Source organism: Haliotis rubra, unplaced genomic scaffold (genome assembly GCF_003918875.1).
Source record: "Haliotis rubra isolate DU_JTF1 unplaced genomic scaffold, ASM391887v1 Scf561, whole genome shotgun sequence".
Lineage (NCBI taxonomy): Eukaryota > Metazoa > Mollusca > Gastropoda > Lepetellida > Haliotidae > Haliotis > Haliotis rubra.
The window spans coordinates 421278-442967 of record NW_025767259.1 but is presented as its reverse complement, the minus strand read 5'-3'; the positions used below and the strand labels follow the sequence as shown (position 1 = coordinate 442967).

Below are 21690 nucleotides of genomic sequence, written 5' to 3'. Positions count from 1 at the left end.
GTTTCTGGATGGCGTCTATATGGAACATAGGGGACTCTGTGATCTGCATAGATCTGCAGGATGCATATCTCCATCGAGACTCTCAGAAATGTCTACGCTTTGCTGTCAACTGGAGACTAATCCAATTCTCAGGTCCTACCAACTAGAATATCAATAGCATTTAATGAACAGATACCTGGATTCATTTGTTCTGAATCTGATGTGTATACCTATTAAATGGCTCAGAATTCTATGGTTCTGCAATTAGTTTTATGAAATTAATTGGGTCTTATATTTAGGACCTTGATCAGGGTTATTTTTGGACAAGGGTGGGGCTTTTGTTTTGGACTTGTTGACTGTTTCCAGACGTATCGACTGCTAACAACTGGTGCTTGATGTAGTTGTCCATATTTGTCCAAATATTCTTTATTTCCGGTACTATTTCAACTGTAGGTTACATTGTGTTCTTAGTTATCTTCTGTTCTAAACAACATGGCATAGTAAGCAAATATGGACAAGTTTTGAAGAATCGTATGTTTTTTTGTTATTTAGCAATGCTAAGAATTTATAAAGATTTGGATGGACAAAATAGTATTTCTTAATATACAACTTTCTCAGGGAATTATAAGCAGGGCAGATTAAAAGAAACTGATATTGTTCTTCTATTTTTCTTTTTTGACATGGTTAAATCTTCCACTTTCGATTGATAAGTCATGTGAAGACATCTCAATCTGTTTAACGCTATCCTATACTTTTTCACGTTTAGACATGAAAGATAAATTTCGGCGTCAAAAGTACATTTAAACATTTTATAATACAAGGATTTACTGGAGTGATATTTTTCCAAACCATTCTTGCAAATAGATATCTTTTAATCTTCTTGTTAGTTCTAGAATAAACTTACCGTCAGAGTCAACATACTGATCGTTCCACACGAAACCAAAACCCTTTGAGCATAGAACCTTTCTAACAGAAGAAACCCAATTTGTGTGTCCATTTTTATCGAATACGATCATCATAATTATTGTAAAATTTCTTTGGTAGCCTGTAAGAAGGCACCTTCAGTAATTTTAACCAGTATTTTATAGCTCTGATATTTGTAAATACATCGGATATTTACCACATTCTCCATACACCATTGTATTCATCGTATTGGATTTAAAACCAAACTATCTTTTACATGCTTTCAATTGAACTCTTTCGATATCATTGTAATAACTCAAACCCCATATTTCGGCTCCATACAATAAAATTGGCTTAATTTTGGCATCAAAGATTTTAAAGTATGAACTTATATTCATGTCTCCAAGTACATTTAATTGTTTAAAGATACCTATCATAACCTTTTGTGCTTGCAAGCAAGCGTAATTAACATGTGTTGTCCAAGATAAACAATTACTGAAGAACATTCCCAAATATTTGTACGAACTGCTGCATTCTAATTGTTTACCCTTATACAACCATTTCTCGTTTTTTGATAAACGTCCCCCCTTATTAAAAACTACTACTTTTGTTTTGTTTCTATTTACAGTTAATATGTATTTGTCACAATAACTCTCAAGTTCTTGTATAAGTCTCTGTAAACCTGCGACAGTGCTTGAGAATAGCACGATATCGTCTGCAAAAAGCAAGAGAAAAATATGTACTATGTCAGGGTGTAACTTTATTCCATACTCACAATTGCTTTCAATTTGGGTTGCTAGTTCATTAATAAAAATTAAATAAAAATGGGCTAAGTATACAGCCTTGTCTTACCCCGAGTTGTAGTTTAAAAGAATCTCAGAACTCATTGTTATTCTTAACACAAGCTTTAACATTTTCAAACATATTATGAATATTTTTTTTCATTTTAGGACTTAGACCGTGGATATTATAAAATAGACCATAGCTTTTGTCTGCCAACTGAATCAAATGTTTTTTCGAAATTAACGAAAAGTGTATAGAGTTTAACGCCTTTGATGTTGAGGTATCTCTGTATAATACTTTGTAATATATTTAAACATATTGTCGGTAGTTGTATATCCATGTCTAAATCCTGCATGAGATTCATTTATTTTATTCAATGCCTCTCCCCAAATCTAATCTTCTGTTTATCATAGAAGTGAAAACCTTAAAGAGTAATGCCTCTGTAATTATTTGGATTATCCAGACTGCCTTGTTTATGAAGCGGGACAATAATACCGATTGTCCAACTAATTGGAAAAGTACCATTTTCTAATATTATATTAAATAATAATAATTCTAAATATGGTGCTAAGATATCTGCCGAATTCTTAATTAACTCAGGTATTATGTCATCAATGCCTAGTGATTTATTAGGTTTTAAACATTTAATGCTGTCCAAAATTTCGTCGCTGCTAATAGGAGAATCCAGCATATCTTCTGTTAGCGCCAAATTAGAGTCGGGAAATGTTGATGGATTTGCAACAAAATGAACAGTACTATCAGTTTCTGAGTTGAAAAGATTTCTAAAATGTCGATGCCACTCATTCATACTAATATTGTTTTTTTGCTACGGTAGAAGTGTTCAGATTTTTCAGTTCAAGCCCAAACCTTTTTGAGTCCATATTTGTCCTGTACCTGGTGTTCACAATGTCCTTTCGGGTGAACAACTGGCTTGGTCTTGAATGTGTCTGTAACGGGGCTAGTTTGGTGAAACTTTCTTCTCCTTTTCATCTCTGGTGGTGGGGTAGCCTAGTGGTTAAAGTGTTCGCTCAACACATCAAAGACCCAGGTTCGATTCCCCACATGGGTACAATATGTGAAGCGAATGTTTGGTGTCCCCCGCCACGATATTACTAGAATATTGCTAAAAGCGGCATAAAAACTAAACTCCCTCGCTGACTCACTCCTTGTCATCACCGTTTGATGGTGATTCAGACATGATCCTGATGAGTTAAATATATCACACTCATCTCGTCCATGTCTATGATAACTTTATGATAATTAAGATATGGCTGAGAAATAGGCCCAAATGGCAGCTGTCATAAAGCCGAAGGAGGGTTTAAAAAAGTAATTGAGGTGGGCTTAAGAAATGGACTTTAGTCATGTGCACATATATTATTGATTTAAAGCTACAGCACTTAGGTTTCAGAGGAGATGCTGGGAAATCTGAATGTTTACCACTGATGGGTACCAGATCATTTTATTCAGAAAATATCCACTAATAAATGACAAGGTTTAGCTAACATCTATCTCCCTGCACTATCTTAGGTAAAACCAAACTGTTACAAATATAATATCAGGCTGTTACCTTGTTCAAGAAATATATCCATAAATATCCACACATGGGAACAATATCCTATACAACTCAAGCTGTACAAACAAACTTGTTCAATGTCATGTGTCTTTGTTAAAATATAATATTTTAAAATATCTATTGTTCTTTTGAACACACATTTTTGTTAAACAATAATGAACAATCAATCAATATAGTATCGTCTAATCCTTTGAACAAAGTATGTTGTTTTTACAAAGACTCTTAGATGTGAGTGTATTTGGTCTGCTTTAGTAAGCCTCCATATGTAAACACTTGAAAAATCTATCGGTCAATCCTTTTCAGTTTTGTCAAGTCAACTGCCCAGTTCCCTCTGTGCTGCCACGTGCATGTCGCATGCCATACATTCCCCATATCCAGCCTTTTTATAAGCCAGTTTCAGATTGAATAATTACACCCAACATACGAAATGCGAACCACTGATTTCTGTATCCTTGACACCCTCAGAGGCATCGTGAGTTATGTTTCATTGTCTAAGTAATCCGAGTGCTGTGACCACTGACATATACTTGGGATAAAGTCATTAAAGCAGATATATTGAATATCAACTTCATAACATATGTTAAGAGGCTGAACAAAGTATGCCTATTATCACACAAGTAAGCCTATTATTTACAACAAACAAATGTGCAAATCCCACAATCTGCGTTTATCATAATCCAATTGCAAGCCTCGGCCAAGTTCAGGCTGTGACGTCTTAGTGAAAATCTGACTTCCGTTTTCCTTTGTTTACAGTGCATTCATGACAATGAAGTGATTTTTCAATCATTCCGGTGTGTAGTAGATAGCATACTGTGTTGCATGGGGGTGCCTCAGTCCATCACAAAAAGTTTTCAAGTGTCTTTTCTTCAGATGTTCAAGCATAAAAGAGGAAAGTTTGGATACAGCGATGTCTTGTATTTAGACAGCGTCCTGTGGTTTCGCAGGTTGAAAAAGTGAAGATATTAAATCTCAAATCATAACTGGATGCAAATCAGCAAACGTAAGAGAAAAAGAACTAAGTACTTAGTACCAAATATTACACTTTCAGATTTTCAATATGCAAGATCACATGAACTGACACAAACTTACTCGAACAAAACCCTGGCAGAATCTTCAGTGAATCAACTTCAGCATGAGTCAAAAACACAACACTCAAGCAACCTTGAGAATTGCCACATAGTAAAGATCTGAGGAACTGCCCTGCATTTGGACAGATATGTATAAAAATGTAGAAAAGTAAATCACTTTGAAAGTATTTGTTTGAATTAAACCTGCAACAGCCAAGGGGCAAACAAACTATTGCACAGCAATGATTCTGACTCATGTTCGTTGCTACTGACATTACAATAAGTATCAAGTGTCTGCATTAGCTGATTTGGGTGCCAGTGTGAACACAGGGGCTGGACTATCAACAGTAGACTAGATACCAAGCCGCCCCTTTCTCGCACACAAATTCACATTATCACCCATAGAAAGCATGATGCAAAATCTGTGATTTGGAAATTCCAAGCTGATCTGGTATCCAAGAACACACAATGCACAGTTTCTGTTTGTGTTGCCAAAGGCAATGAAGAATTCCTCCTTAAGTGGAACACTTAACAAGATCTTGAACATTTGGCTATTGTGAATCATACACTACCAAAGCCAAATCTTAAGATACATACATGAAGTTACACATTGACAGTAGTACATCTGTGAAGAGTGCCATTCCGTGTTCGGAAAGATATTGAAGAGCAGTTGAAAAACGATGAAGAGCTAGGTGTTATAGAAACATCTACTGGCCCTAAACAATGGGTTTGTCGTAGTCCCAAAACCCAACAGTCCAGGACATGTGAGGGTATAATTGACATGAGAGCTGACAATAAAGCTATGACAACGGAGAGACAGTAACACTTGATGAGCTCACGTCACTTCTCACAGGTGCAAAAGTCTTCAGCAAGTTGGACCTGAACCAAACCTACAACCATGAACCTACAGAAGATTCAAGGTCTGCTGCTTATGTTGACTGGTATCGATTCAGGCAACCTTAACTTTGGCACTATCAGTTCAGCTGAGGTGTTTCAAGAAACAATTCAAAAACAGTCTGTTCGTATCTTTGATAGTGTATAAGATAGTTTGCCAGTGTAAGGAAATTGGAAATGCCACTTGGTATTTATTAGCATTCTCAAATAGTATGGCTGAAAACCCAAATGATAGTTTTGAAGGGGCTGAAGTCTCTGAACAGAAGTCTACTGTAGACAAAGAATGGTCTGTGATGGAGCAAATTTTGATTCCCAAACAACAGAAAGCAAATGCTAAGTCAGCATTTACAAAAGCTAAGAATAATTAAATCATTTGATAGCGGCTGAGTATTTACCTTCTCAGAGAACTGTTCGGGAAGGCATAAACAAGAACCATCCTCTTCAGAACAAGGCAATAGATGTCATCGTAAAGTTTTCACTGGCTTTTGTTAGATATAGACAGGCTGAAATAGTAAAACAAATTGAAACTGAAATTAGTTGTATGGACACTGAAACTGCTGAAGTTATAAACACAGCACAAAGGTACTTATATCAAAGGTCAGATGTCAGTTTATACAATTGATAGTTTAAGGATTTGGTTTGATTTATCATTTTAAGTTATATCATTTGGGCGTAGAGCATTTGAAACTAAAAGGCAGATAATTACAGGTGACTAAAGGGCAGGTAATTACAGGTGGCTTGTCACATGTTTCGAAGTTTGTCTCGTGGCGACATGCATGGTCAAGTCAGCTCAATTCAACCAATCTTCTAAGAATAAATATATGACGTCGCTCTCTCATAATCATCTTTCGTTCGTTCGTTAGTTAGTTATAACAGATAGGCTGTTTATTGACAGGACGAAAGAGGATGTCAAAAGTATTGTTAGTATAGGCACCTTATTTTCACCTTATTTTTTAATATTGTGACTTTGAAATACGTTTTGTGTCAATTTGACTTTGCAAGTATGTCTGAAAGGGCCACGGAGTCACATTGGGGTACACATACTGTAAATTCAAGAGTTAGGACAATGAGTGAGTGAGTGAGTTTGGCTTTTCGCCGCTTTTAGCAATATTCCAGCAATATCACTGCGCGGGACACCAGATATGAGCTTCACACCATGTACCCATGTGGGGATTCGAACCCGGGTCTTCGGCGTGACGAGCGAACGGTTTAACCACTAGGCTACCCCACCGCCCCAGTTAGGACAATGACTAGAAAAGGACTTTTGTATACATTGGATACCAAGACTAAAACTTAATGTTGTTGAAATCGAAATTGTTGAAGACACAAAGTAAAATTGTTTCTTCAGTGTCAGACATTACTAATTATGATGGAGTTAGAACGCAATACACTCAGTTGATGCTTAACCTTGAAGATTTCATGAAGCAAACTGATGACTTTAATGGTTGAGCTTATTCATCCTTGGAGGTTCCCTCACATTATCTAGACATGCTTACAAACTTTAATGATGATGTTAAGGCATTTCAGCTGTTTAAGGAGACAGTTGATGGTTGGATTCAGGGTAATGAAGAGCAACGTCAGAAGAATACTAAAGAAAGTGACAAATGCATGAGTAAGTCAAATAAAAGTTCATCTCGTTCTTCATCAACCAAATCATCAGTGTCTGATGGAGCTAGGGGACTTGTTTAATTTGATGCTTTACTTCATGAAGTTACCCGACAGTGACATTACTAACTTGCGGGGATCCATATTCCACTTCAGCCAGCTTCCTCCGCCGATCTTGCTGCTACCTCTCCTGCCAGTTGACTGAGTACTATCATGCCTTAAACGACGTACGACGCCTCGATCCAAGTTTGGTTTTCACCAAACGCCATTACAATTACTTTTGTTGAGTGTTATATTGAGCTCATTCACAATAGTACATGTATGATTCTTGTGTGAACGTTCACCGTGGATTAAAATAAAACAGAATCCCCGCCCCAACCAAAGCCATTCCTAACGCTAAACTTCAACGCTAACTTACCCTAAACCTAATTAACCCTAAAATCTAAACCCCAAACTCCACAAAATAATCAGAAAAAATAAGACCAAAACTGTACATAATAGAATATGCATAATGTGACCGGAATAACGCATTCTTATTAAATTAAAACAGTACAAAATACCAAAATACCCACAATATAACACCACTGCACCCCGTAATACAAATAAATATGATCGTAATAGTGAAAAAAAAGAAAAATATTTTAAACTTGTGCTTGCAAAAGGTTGCGCATCCGCCGGTAAACAACTACTGCATGGAAACTCTCAAAATCGTTGGGCTTATTCAGTGACATTAGCTCGTAGAGATTAAACATCATATCAGGGAGCGGGGCTTGACAACATTGCCGGTGTCGTAGGGCATTGTTTAGAGAACGTGCTTTGGAACAAAGTCACACAAAATTACGTAAAAAGGTATATTGCAATATGCGAGACTGGGCCCAACTTATGTGTTAACCGGTTAAAGAAGGGGGGTAACTGATGTATGCGTGTTTGCTTTGTCATCGTCATAGCTACAAGTAAACAAACCACTTGCACTGAATAAGGGTCAATACCATACAGTGAACAACTAGCTGCTTCAGCCAATACGTTTATCGTTCTCTACGGTCAATAGCATATCATAATGGAGAAGATATTGTCATTGATATGTATCAAGTCATGTATAAAGCCTAATACATAGGCAAAGGGTTGACAGAGGTGTCTTGATCGAGTACCCAGTACACCCGGACGGGCCCGGATCGTTGGGTAATACTAAAACTGGATGGCAAGACATGCTTAAAACGAAACGTGGGTATCAGGGCATGTGCATTTACCACCGTTCACAAATGTGCAGGTTTACCCAAAGAGTTTATATTCAAACGTACATTCTACAATGTAATATCTTGTAGAGTATCTTGATGCTGTGATCATATGAGGAGGTTTAACACTAACCTCATCTTATGAGATTTGAGGTCACAGGAACCCGTTATCGCTATGCAGGTTAAACATAGACCATAGATCTACACGCACGTCGTGTATGTATATATAAATAGAGTATTTGTATAGCACAACTGCACCCCACCTATGGATCCGCCTATGCTGTATGATGGCGTGTGCTTTCATCTATAGAATGGCATAATGTCTACCTAAACAACAGGTTTTATAGTGCCTCATATTGTAATATTCAAAACAAACATGTTGCTCAAAATGATTTTTTTATTTTTCTCTACGTTCACAACATAGTCTCTTCATTTCCGAGCTGTCAAATTCTGTGTAAGCGTCACAAATGTACAGGTGTCATGAATTATGTTTACATCAACAGAATAGGACTAAATAAATCGGGATACAACTTTGCCTCAGTATACATGGCATTTAAAAGGTAAACGGTCCGTTAATGTGAAGTCCTTCTTCTTATACATTCCCAACATAGCTCCATCAAAAGTGATTGTGTTAGGTGGGCAACAGCGTCCGACTTCCTATTAATACCAGTTACACCTGTATTCAGCTTGTTTGACTGTAAATGTGTATGACTTCTTTGATGGGCATTTTAGAAGCTGAGGTGATGAAGAATGAGGATACTTTTATGTCATCACTTGCTTGACAACGACATTAAAACCTTTGTCGAAACGTAGCCTTTCACAGAATAAAGAAATTAAATGTTACTATAGGACGTGTAACCTGTAAAGGGGTAGGTATCCCTAGTTGATTATGCTATTGCGTCTTATAATGTATTGCGCTTTATATCACACTTTTCTGTCCGAGAAATTTGATGCACTATTTTCAGACGTGTGTTGTGCCCTGCACTCTGCGCTTGAGTCGACCACACAGCACTGCCGTCTCGTTCCACCGAGACGTTGAAAATATAAAACGTGAAAAACATGGTTTAATTGTGACTGTAAAATTGCTCATTCTGCTTAGAAATGTTTTAATATGCACAAGACTATAGCAGATAAAATGGGACTAATTAATGCCAGCAGATCCTACAAGAAGACGCTAGTTAACTCGAATAATGTATGTAGAGATGATATGCAACATAAGAGCGATAATCTTGACAATAATGATACAAAATCGTTCTGGAAATTACTGAAGAGCAGTAACTCTGACTTCACAATACCGCATGTTGATAAACTGTTTCATTATTATAAAGAGTTGAATGACTAAACCAGCTCTGAAGAAGATAAACCTATGAATGAAAATATTTTCAAATATCAATGACAATAATGGCGTTCTCGATCAGCCTATCAGCAGTGAAAAAGTTACAAATGCTATAAAACACCTTAAAGGAAAAAAACAAGTAGTGCTGACAATGGCATAAACGAGTATATTAAAAGCACAGATGGCAAAATGATTAATGTACTTGTATATGTAAAACTTGTCCACATCATTTTGGAGTCCGGATATTTCCCGGAAACTTGGCTTAAAGGACCAATTTATAAAAAAAACAAAGGCCAAAACTGTAGACCAATTACTTTGCTGTGCTGTATGATATAATTTAATTGCGTTTAAGTTATAACTTTTAAAGTCACGATAGGGCTGAAAAATTGCCAATGTGACTAAAGGTTTTAACTCACTCACTGTGCTGTATGAGCAAACTGTTAACGTCAGTAATTAACAATAGAGTTTTTAGAATCATCAAATGTTCCATCTGAAATACAAACTGGTGTTACAAAGGGTTACTCGACAAATCATCTCATTTTCTCACTTTATTGCATTATCAATTTATTAAGAAATCAGAAAAATAAATTATTCTGTGCATTCATAGACTTAGAGATAGCTTTCGATACTGTATGAAGGCTTGGCTTGTGGATTAAGCTTATTCGTCATAACATCACTGGCAGATGTTTCAGAATTAAACAGTTAATGCATGAAGGTATTACAGGGGTGGAAATAACTTTAAAATTGCTAGTGTACTCCGGTACAGTGGCACATGTAAATCACTTGCCCTGATCATTTTTCCACTATACCGGCCGTTTTCTTGTTGATTTATTAAATAAACAACATTATTAACATTGGAAAGTCAACTGGACACCGGTACATCGTGATATACAAATTTGCTTGCCCGACAGAAAAAACACTGGACTCGGACGTCTTGCAATGGGTTATTTCCATCCCTGTATTAAATATTGTGTTTGAACCAAAGGTCATTCATCTAAATATTTTGATTGTCTTAAAGGTGTTAGACACGGTGAGAATCTACCGCCTCTACTTTTTGCGTTATTCCTTAATGATATTGAACAATATTTTAAGGTTTTCCCTATGTAAAGGTATTGTTTTGAATGATGATGTCTTATGTCTATATTTGAGATTATTTGCACTGCTTTATGCAGACGATACTGTTATCTTAGCAACATCTAAATGAGACCTACATAAACAACTTGATACATTCAGCAAATACATGTACTAGTATTGTGAAACATGGAAGTTAAGATTAATATTGATAAAATATTGTAATGTTTTGGTATTTAATGGCACAAAGAGAGAATGTTGTTATTGATTTGCAATATCAAATATATACTTACAAAATGTTGATGAATACAAATATCTGGGCATAATTTTCAGTAGAAAATGTACTTTCACGTCTGCTGGGAAAGCACTTTGTGACAAGTGTGTTAAAGCCATGAACTAAGTTTTATCTAAAGCCAAACTTTTCAATGTATATGTGTGAAATGTGGAAAGGAAATTATTTCGGGTAAAGAGAAGTACACCATTATATCCTATTCATGCAGAGACATGGCGAAGACCACAGAATGTTAGTATCCCAGTGACCTCAGGAGCTCCATGCTGTGTTGTTGGCAGTATGTGCAGTTTAGTAGGACATACTCGGGCGTTTCTGTTTGGTTACAGTGTGTGCATTTGCCTGTTTGGTGTTTACATTTTTATTCTATGCCCATGCAAATTGGATTTTGTGTGACCTGTTTGTAATTTGGTTACCTCGATGATTTGGTTAACTTCAGTAAGTTTTATGTACCGCTTTGGCTGCTTGGTCGGCATGTTTGTTGCCGAACACACCGACATGTGCAGGGATCCATATATAAACTATACGATTTTGCTTAATTGATGTGGATCTTGAGTACCTTTTAGGATTTCGTTTATTAGTTTAGGTTGTTTTGTTTTTGGTGTTTAAGTGCGAAACCTGTGCGTTTGTACATGGCTCAAAGGATCCGCCTGTGTAAATGTGGCACCAGTTTGGCTAGCATTCATGCATGTAAGCTTGTGTTGTGTTTGTGGTGTTGTTTGGGTTTGTTTGCATATTTATTTCGAAGGGGATTTTTGTGTTTATTTAGGAATTGTTAGTTTAGTTTTGAAGATAAAAGGGAGGGCTGGAGTTTTGTTTTGTTTTTAAGGTTGGTTCAATTATGCGGTTTATTACACATTGCGATATTGTGGTTAGAAGTGAGGGTTTGTCAGGAAACGCTTGGAGATTGGGGTTTATGCTGGTATTAATGACATGTATGATTAGGGGTTTGTTTGGGTTGATGCCTGGACATTTATGATTAACTGTTCTCGTCCTGGTTCTAACAGGATTTCGCCTGTTAGTGCTTGTAATGAGATAAGATGTGCGTGTGATTATTTTAAGCGTTTTGTTTTGTATTGAGTTAAGGTTATTATTTAGTGAGCCGTTTGGAGCGCTGTATTTTACGCAAAAGTAATCTAATATCGAACATTTTGGACTTTGTTTTCTGCCTGCTGGAGTAGCTTATTAGCTACCTTGATGACTGACAGTCAATATATAGACATTGCTTGGGACTTCTTGATGTGATGGCACCCGTAAAGGTCCGGGTTAGAATGTGCCTTCAGTAACCCATGCTTGTCGTAAGAGGCGACTAACGGGATCGGGTGGTCAGGTTCGCTGACTTTGACACATGTCATCGGTTCCCAATTGCGCAGACCGATGCTCATGCTGTTGATTACTGGATTGTCTGGTCCAGACTCGATTATTTACAGACCGCCGACATATAGCTGGAATATTGCTGAGTGCGGTTTAAAACTAAACTCACTCACTCACTCATTCACTCACTTGATGTGATGGCAAACAAGACAGACCAAGGGAAAGACTGAATAAGGTTATAAATGTCATACACAGTACTTAAGGAAAGTGAAACAGTGGCACTGGTTGACTGACAAGTCAATGTAAAATGCAGTGGCAGTGGTGATTAAAATGGAGATTAGCGTCAGATAAATAACTGCGATTACCTCATACAGGTCTTATCTTGGGCCTTTGAAATAATTTGGACAATCGTTGTCGTGATTCAGTTGACAAGATGTTGAGCGCATGTGAAAAAGCTCTTCAATTTGAGCAACGTACATGTGTTTGCGTTACATACTTCACGATCTGTGACGTTTTAAATAGTTCCTGCGTGAGGGGAGCTCCGAGTATCTGGACTTTTAAAATCTTATTTCGTTTAACGATTCCTCTTTTAGACGGAACAAGCTAAGACTGCTTGCCTTCCTGAGTTTTAAGCGATTTTTCCCAATAACGCTTTTGTGCAACGTGTGATTGTTCATTATTGTCATGTGTATATGTTGCATTAAGGAAATATAAGCATGGTTGTAGACATAGGAGTAATTAGCCAATGTTTTCGTTGGCTCGCCTTGGTCATGGCCCGGCCTGGCTTTCAGGCAATCCCGTTTCGGATATTTACTACCTGCACCTAGTTGCGGCAAGACTGAAGGGACAAAACACTACTGAATACTCTGTGACAACTGAACAACACCAGGGACACACTCGGTCCAGCTGAACATAGTTGTTGTATGGTTATAAGGCAAGCTGAGAGAGAGTATTTATCCACACCGGCAGAGACACTGACAGTCCTTGTGGGGAAGAATTACACATGTACTGATCGAGATACTGGACACATTCTGTTTTCCACTCAACTGAATTAGCAGACCGCGACAGTCACTACACACTGAATTTTTTTATTAATTCAGTGTCACAAAAAGCACTGTCATCAAATATGAGAAAATCAAGAAGAGACACACCTGTGAGATTTACCGTGGATAAAAACAAATATGGAAAAGGATACACTGTCACAGCAGTTCGTCAGAAAATCCAAAAGCCTGCAGTATTCACATCTCCAAAGGTTTGTATGTCAGTATACCGTTAATAAGGATAAAACCCATGATCAGAATGTATAAAAATAGAATGGAGGTTATTTCTGGAAGATGCATTAAATTGTTCATCTCCACAAATTTGCAAATGTTGATCAATGATAATGACAATATGTTGTTTTGTACCTTGTTTGTTGTGTAGTCTGTCACAGTGGATAAGAGGGTGATGTCAGGACAAACAGCAAGGCTGATGGTTGGGGCATTTGTAGATTAAGGTCACAAGTCAACTGATTAAATGTAAGGTTTTTGTAGGAATTTATAATACTTAACATATCTCTGGCATAAATTTAAAGGGTACTGTCTGGCAAACAGTTATCGATGCGTAACAGTTTTCGCCAATACATCAGTATCACAGTCTCTTGGAAATTTGTCAGGTTCACAAGTGAAGTCTTTCACGTGGTCGGGTATTGTGGCTCCTTTTGATCTTGCAAACGATGAGGGTTCAGTGCATCACCTTGAGAAATTTCTGAGTTTGGCACCTCAGGAATCACTTGTGATTGAAACTGCGCCATATCAGTTTCAGGATGGTCTCTGCATAATATACTGGCCACATAAAGAAACTGTGCACACAGAAAATATAAAGATAGGCAGACAGCGTCTTTATGCATAAATAAAGGTGTGAACATAGCAAGTATTGGACACAATCAAACGCTCATGCAGGTGCCAGGCGACGTGACGTCATTGATGGTGGCCTATGGACTTGCAATGTGTTACTGCACGTGCAGCCTGTGCAGCTGCACACATGTGAAACTCAGAAATTGATGTCACTGTCGAAAGCTTGATCTTTGGTCATTCAAACGTTCGCAAATTCACATGAAAAGCCACATGCACATCATGCCAAGATTAACATGTGCTCAACGTCATGAAGCCATTGGAGGTGGCAGCACATTTCCAATGCCATCGTAATACGATATCTGCATTGGTCAGGCGTTAGGGAAACAGTAATGACGTCGCCGACCACCCACGTTCTGGGCGTCCCCGAGTAACGACGCCAAGACAGGACAGATGGATTCGGGTGACTCATATCAGACACAGGTTCCAGACGGCAGTGACCACGTCCCAAACCATTCCCCAGGCCTTCATTTGGAAAATTTGGTAGCCTCTATGCGTCGTCGATGCACTGCTGTGCTTCACGCGCATGATGGTCATACCCGTTATTGACTTTGTGACTTCGACGTGTGACCCCTGACTCAATTTTGAACTTCTGACGTCATCGTTATGGATATTGTTCATGTTCTTTTGACATGTTGTTGAGGCCCGATACTTCAGCTTATAAAGTGTCTACATCATGTCGTCTTTTCTGTGTTGTATTCCAATTCTGAAGGAATTTTCTGTGTGCACAATTTCTTTATGTGGCTAGTATAGTTTCATGGACCCATTTGACTTATCCCACTGAATCATCTCACAGCAACACTTTGACCTCATCAGTGAAAAATAACATGAAGCATTTTTGCCCTGAAAATGACCTCTAAACAAAGGCAGACTACAAGTTGTGTGACTTCCTTTTTTCTTGGAAGCTGCGGTGGCTGAGAGGGTTGGATGGCTGACTTTGTGTGCTGGCGATTAGGTGCCTGACTCGGAGAGAGTGGGTTTTAATCCTGGATGGGACTCAACCCAACAAAAATACTAGAATCTGTACTTTACTGGGAAAGTGTAATCACAAATAACATTTATTTATTGCACAATATTACAGTAAGAGCCCACCTTCCTGAAAAAGTTGTTGAAGGAATAACAAAAGCGTAACAGTGGATTTAATGGCCAAGAGTGTGGAGGTTGTTGAGGGCTACAACAATTTCGAAATGGAATACTATTAATAAGACCAAAATGGCATCACAAGGCCAGGCCAATTTTAGCTATGTGGCTAGATTAATTAATGTTAAGGACCAAATGACGGAAATTTGCATACCGACCAATGCTATGGGTCTAAATGGGAACGAACTCCACCAGGCCCAAATACATAATTTAACTGGTACTAGATTCCTGAGTGACAATCTGGGTAAAGCCAGGTTCCAACTTGTAAGACGATAACCCAATGAGGTTCCTGCTGGAAAGCAGGTAATTAATACCTAATTAATATCTGTATTGATATGAATTATGTTGAAAGGATGTAGCCCACAAGAACCACGCCACTCCACAACATGGTTTATTCAGGAACTGATAATATACATGTATTTATATACAATATGTTGTGGTTATAGATATGTACAATTTGTCATGCCTGGTACCTACAATGTGTAGCAGGGTAAGGGGTGGTATGAATACACAATGCCATTTATGAAGTGGTCAAATGTAACATATGTTATATTTGGGATTACACTTAGTAAAGTACAGATTCTAGTACTTTTGTTGGGTTGAGTCCCATCTGGGATTCGAACCCACACCCTTAGAGTCAGGCACCTAATCACCAGCACACAAAGTCAGCCGCCTAACCCATTCAGCCACCGCAGCTTCCACAAAAATGGAAGTCGGACAACTTGTAGTCTAGATTGTGGACTTTGTGTACCCCTCTGATAAGTGTAAATTGGCATGGCTCCCATGGCTGAAAGCTATGAAGTGGTCAAGTGTAACATATGTGATATCTGGGATTACACTTTCTTGTGTGCTAGCGATTAGGTTCCTGACTCTGAGTGTGTTGGTTTGAATCCCGGATATGACTCAACCCAACAAAAGTACTGTACTTTACTTAGAATAGAAAGTGTAATCCCAAATATAACATATGTTACATAAGGGGTGGTACTTTTGAATGAAAACCAATGCTGGGGTGTGAGCTGTGACTTGCAGTTGCACCATAAGTTTATTGCTCAAACTATAGATTATGTTTATAAAAAGTCATATCTAGTATTAATAGTTACAGTTACTGATCAAAATTACATATCTGTCACCAAATACTCAGTTGGATGCATATTACTTAAACTGCATCAATTCCAATAAAACATACAAGTAATAAATAAATGCATTTCACAGAAAAGGATTATATATGTTATAATAAGACATGAAGTATATTGGCAGCAAAACATCACAATAATAAACATGGTAGGAAATACATAACTCTCCAAACATATTTGTGGCATAAATATGTGTGAAATATAAACACATTAAAAGGATAAAATACCTACCAAATTATGGTACTCAGGTTATAGTGAGCATAATCTACCTTTACTTCTTGTCAAACAGCGTGTCCATGTATAAGTGATTACACACTCAACCTTCACATCACACAATATTATGACATAAGCAAGAATACTGTTTATAATATAACTATACTTAAATATTAGATCCTACACAATTTGTTTATAATTTTGTTAACTAACCTTAAACAGAGAGTAGTTGTAGAGCAAAAGGAGAATGCAAGACATCCGTCAAAATGTCGAAACTCTTGTGTTAAGGTGCCTTTCTTGAACGACTGTTTGTGGAAGACTAATTAAAATGTGCTGAAGTTAGTGAAGAAGAAAATAGACAGCATTAAACTGACCAATAAGAAATCAAGGAATAGCTTGCCCTCTGAATGAAGAACAAAAGAATACCCGCTCTCTCACAATAGAGCTCAGGTCCAGCTTGGGGCAATCAAGCTGGAGACAAATACCATACTTATTCTAATAGAAACCTTATGAAATAAAAATACAACAACCAAACTGTTTAAAGACAATACCCAATTTACACAAATCAATATAATGTAAAAATATGACACCACCACACAATGTACAACAGAAAAGATGGACAATGGAAATTGACAGATGGAGGCAAACAGGGTGGGAAGGAGAGAAAGGGAAAGAGCATGCGGTACAATTATACGACTGGTGAAAGGCTGATGGGAAGTGATGCCTAAAGTATTGATAACGTAATGCAAGAGGTCTTACGCATGAGTGACGTCATTTCCAAGAAGGTGTGGGTGCAATTCTACTGATGAAAGTAGGTAAAATGTAAACTTAAGGTAGTGTACCTGCAATAAAGACATTTAGTTAGTGGTCCTAAATGCCATTATTTGTAGATGAATCACTTCAAGGATGGGGAGCTCACCTTCACGATCAACATGCGACAGGCGTGTGGTCATTCGACGAAAAGTCCCTTCATTTAAACGAAGTGGAGTACAAGGTAGTCATCCTAGCCATAACACATTCGGCAAAGGACCAGTCTTCTCATAGGATTGGACAACTCGACGGTAGTGCAGTACATCAATCATCTGGGTTCAACAGAGTTGTCGCACCTACCAGGTTGGACGATTCAGTTCTTCCAACTGATAGACTCCCTGGAAATGTCAGCAAGAGCCAGTCACATACTTTCTCCCGATCACCAATCCCCAGATAGACCTGTTTGCGACCAGGTTCAATAACCAGATACCTACGGGGGCAAGACGCACTAGCAGTCTCATGGGAGAATCTAAATGCTTATGCGTTCCCACCACCGCTCTTCTTCAATGAGTACTACAGAAGCAACGATCCACCAAGATTACGCTGCCTTTGGTTGCGCCTTATTGGCTGTCTTGAAGTTGGTTTGTCAATCTGTTAAGTCTCACTGCTCTAGACGCAGTGGCTGTACCCAACCAAGACAATCAGATTGACTACACTGATAACCGCAGACATTACATCTTCGTGTCTGGCACATCTACAAAAATCATTAATCGCCAAAGGGTACTCCCAAAGAGTTGCTGCTGCAATTACTTAGGCTTATCAGATTTCCACTTGATATCTTTAAGATGACAAGTGGAAGACGTATGAAGACTACTGCAGATTGAAGGGCATACTATCTCCTTCCATAGCATCCGCCCCGGTTGTTGCTGAACATCTACAACATCTGTGTATGTCAAGAAAATTGCAGGCTTCTACCCTTACTACTTATTTAGCAGCTATGAACACAGTGATAGCTACGACGACGACAAAAAGATTTCTACTTTGCCTGAACTCCAGTCCTTACTGCGCCATACAAGTTACCTGACCAATCGAGGAAGTTCCGACCCCTGGCCTGGGACCTTTCGGTCATCCTTAGACATCTTGTCTCCGACGATCACGAACCTCTAAAAGTGAAGAACCTTGAGCGCATCACCTTTAAGACCTTCTTCCTTGTAGCACTAGCTACTGCTGCACATATGTCAGAACTCCACATTCTGGATGTTAATCAAGTATGTTTTGAGAGGAAGGGGCACAGCAGAGTTTTTCTGGGTCTCCAATGGGACTTCACAGCAAAAAAATCAACTGCCAAGGCAGCCGGATAGACTCTTCAGTCTACAGCTGTTGTCCACCAACCTCGTTCCTGACGACACTGATGATCCCGCGCTCTGTCCAGTCAGAGTACTGAAAATTTACATTGGTGCCTCACAAGACCGTCGCTGGCTGCTTGTGCGCCTGTTCATCCTGCTCTCAACAGCCTCTTCAGCAGACGTCTCCCGTACTATGTTAGTCTTCTGGATGAGATCCACCATCCTGCAAGCCTACACTTTCACTGGGCGTCCCTCTCCAGCCGTGTTGAACCCTCATGAGACTCGGGCCTTAGCATGAATGAGGGTTCTTCACAGCAACTGTTGGCTGACATCTATTATGGAGGGATGTTTTTGAAGAGAGACGGTCTTTACCTCCAACTACCTGCGCAACCTCTCAGTTACTGATGTAGAAGGACTCCATCAGTTTGGTCCCCTGGTACTGACGCAGCAATTGTCACAGATAGTGACATTCTCCGTCTGCGGAATCGGGTGTTACCTTGTATAGAGTGAATGAGATGTATGGAACTCCATTATTCATCTTCGTTCTACTTCCTTGGGCATAGATCGACCTCACCTGACTTCATGCTAGGGTATTGCAGTACAGTCACCTTTGAGTGACTTCATCATGGACTGAGAGTCCATTCTTGCATAGGTGATTGACACTCATAGTCACTGAACTCTACTCCTCGAGCAATCACGCCATTGGAGTATAAATCCTGATTTTCAAGTCAATTTCGATGCGTTCTGCTCCTAGTTGCCGGACATAGCCTTGACTAAGCTTAAAGGAGAATACGAACGTAAACAAAACGTTTCATAGAGGTAAAGGCAATCTAAAAGTCACCTTCCATGATTAACATTGAACAAAAAGTTTGTAAAATCGCAATAAACATGCAAAACACGTACTCGTGAAAGGAGTGAGGGTCCAGAAGCCAGAAGACGTATAAGAAAATTTGTCGTTAAAGTGAAGCCCTTTTCCCTCTACATTCCCAACAGAGCCCTTTCAAAAGTCCAAATTGACCCGGCTTTCCAAAACAACTAAAATCTGACTGATGTATCCTGAATTTTGTTTCAATCCATCATGATCCATAGACTTCAACAGTGCTGTATGTGCTTTAAAACGTATTAGAACATGTCCTGTCATTGACATTCGCCAATAACCACTTCCAAATAAAATAAGCATCTTTCAGAACCAATATAGGTTAATTAGGGAGCCCCATTGGTTAATTAAGGAAAAAAGTCAAAACACTGTCACTTCCTGCCCAGGAGACTTGTGAAGATCTGGGTTAGAATTGGTCTTCAGCAACCCATGCTTATCGTACGGGATTGGGTGGTCAGACTCACTGACTTTTATCACACATGTCATCATATCCCAATTGCATAGAACAATACTCATGCTGTTGATCACTCGATTATTTATAGACCACTGCCATAAAGCTGGAATGTTGCTGAGTTGCGTTAAACAACAAACAAACAAACAACCAATCCTGACCGGGACGTCACAGGCCAAGAGTCACAAGCTAAGGACACTAAGAAACCCTCTCGCATAGACATACCAAAGAAAACACATAGCATCAAAACAGTGACTTTTCTACAGGACACTCAGTATGTAGTAATTGTTTTCTTTGTATTTCATTGCTACATATATTTAAACATGGGCAAAACCACTTGCGAACAAAGTAGGTGTTTTGTTTTATGTTTTGTAATCCATTTTTAGTATTACCCGTTGGCATGGTCCAGCACAGCTTTTCTTGGTTCCCACAGGTACAGGAGAAACTGGCACCCGTGAAGAGCCACCTCCTCATGGTGGGTGCTGGGTAACGCTAAGAGCTCTTCGACCCCCGTTGTGGACCCGGGGGTATATTTGGTCCACCAACCTGTTGGCCGTGGGTTGCGCCCCTGCGTCGGTGGAGGACGGGAGTCTGGTGGTTGAGGGCACTTGTTCCAGGAACAGCGTTCCTTGCCCAACACACCACTTCGCCCCTTACTTCACCTAGACGGGTGGTTGAATGGGCCCGGTTCAACCAATCGGCTGGTCATGCCAAGCCCTGAGTATTATTGTATTTCACAAAATACTTCAACTTTTTAACTTGTTTTGATAAAAGTCTTGGCCAAATTATCTATCATTTGAATTTCAAGTGCATCTTCATTAATTTTGTAATTTGCCTAGAGTCATATACCCAGAAGGCGGTGGCTCATGGGCCAATCTGGTAGATTCATTAATTCTTTAATTCTTCTGCTGGAGTATATCATCCGGGTATCCCTGGTGCTGCAAGTCGGAGATCCACTTGTTATTAGCACTGTCTTTATGACACTCCGTGGCGGGTGGGGAGCTCGGATGATGAACCATTATATAAACAACCATGGAGTACCAAATCCCCTCAAAAAAATCCAAACGTCCACTAGACAACGACGTTCAAAATCTATCGATTATTGGCCACGTTTCCTGGTGCTGGAAAGTCCTGATAAAAGGCCCCTGAAATTAAACCCATTTGCTGTATCAAAGGGTATACATGGCATTGCGGGAGACGTCAAAAACATTAAACCTTTACGTTCAGGTGCATTGCTAATTGAATGTAGCAAAAGGCAACAAGCATCAAACCTAATGTCAGTTGAATCATTTGTGGGCGTCCCTGTCTCAGTGTCTGCACACAGAACACTGAATACCAGCAAAGGCATAATCAGAGACAGGGAATGCTTGTTGACTGACATGACGGAACTAGATATTGTGTCTGAAATGCAGGACCAAGGAGTTACCTATGTCAAAAGGTTCACTACCCGCAAAAACAATGAGACTATTCCAACTAACACCTATCTTTTTTCATTCTCAACCCCCGAATCCTCCGCAGTCAATAAAAGCAGGATATTATGATGTTGCAGTAGATATCTATATTCCAAATCCGTTAAGGTGTTATAGATTTCAAAAATATGGTCATGGCGCAAGCCAGTACCATGTGGCCATTGTAGCGAGACGTCTCATGAGACGTCTCATGTCGCGGAAGACTGTGACAGTGACTTTAAAAAGTGCACAAACTGTTCAGGTAGCCATTCTTCTTTTTCAAAAGACTGCAAAATGTGGAAAAAACAAATGGACATTAACAGAATTAAATTCACACAAAACATTAGCTTTGCTGATGCAAAAAACCTGGTTGAATCTACATTGCCAAATGATA

The 21690-nt window shown here is 38.9% G+C and overlaps 1 long non-coding RNA gene across 1 annotated transcript; it reads left to right on the top strand.

Moving 5' to 3' along the window:
* The first annotated feature begins 969 nt into the window (after positions 1–969).
* On the top strand, positions 970–21594 carry LOC124254065. Its single transcript, XR_006892372.1, has 3 exons — positions 970–1078; positions 14261–14267; positions 21583–21594. It is a non-coding gene; the product is annotated as an uncharacterized LOC124254065 (long non-coding RNA).
* Positions 21595–21690: the final 96 nt, after the last annotated feature.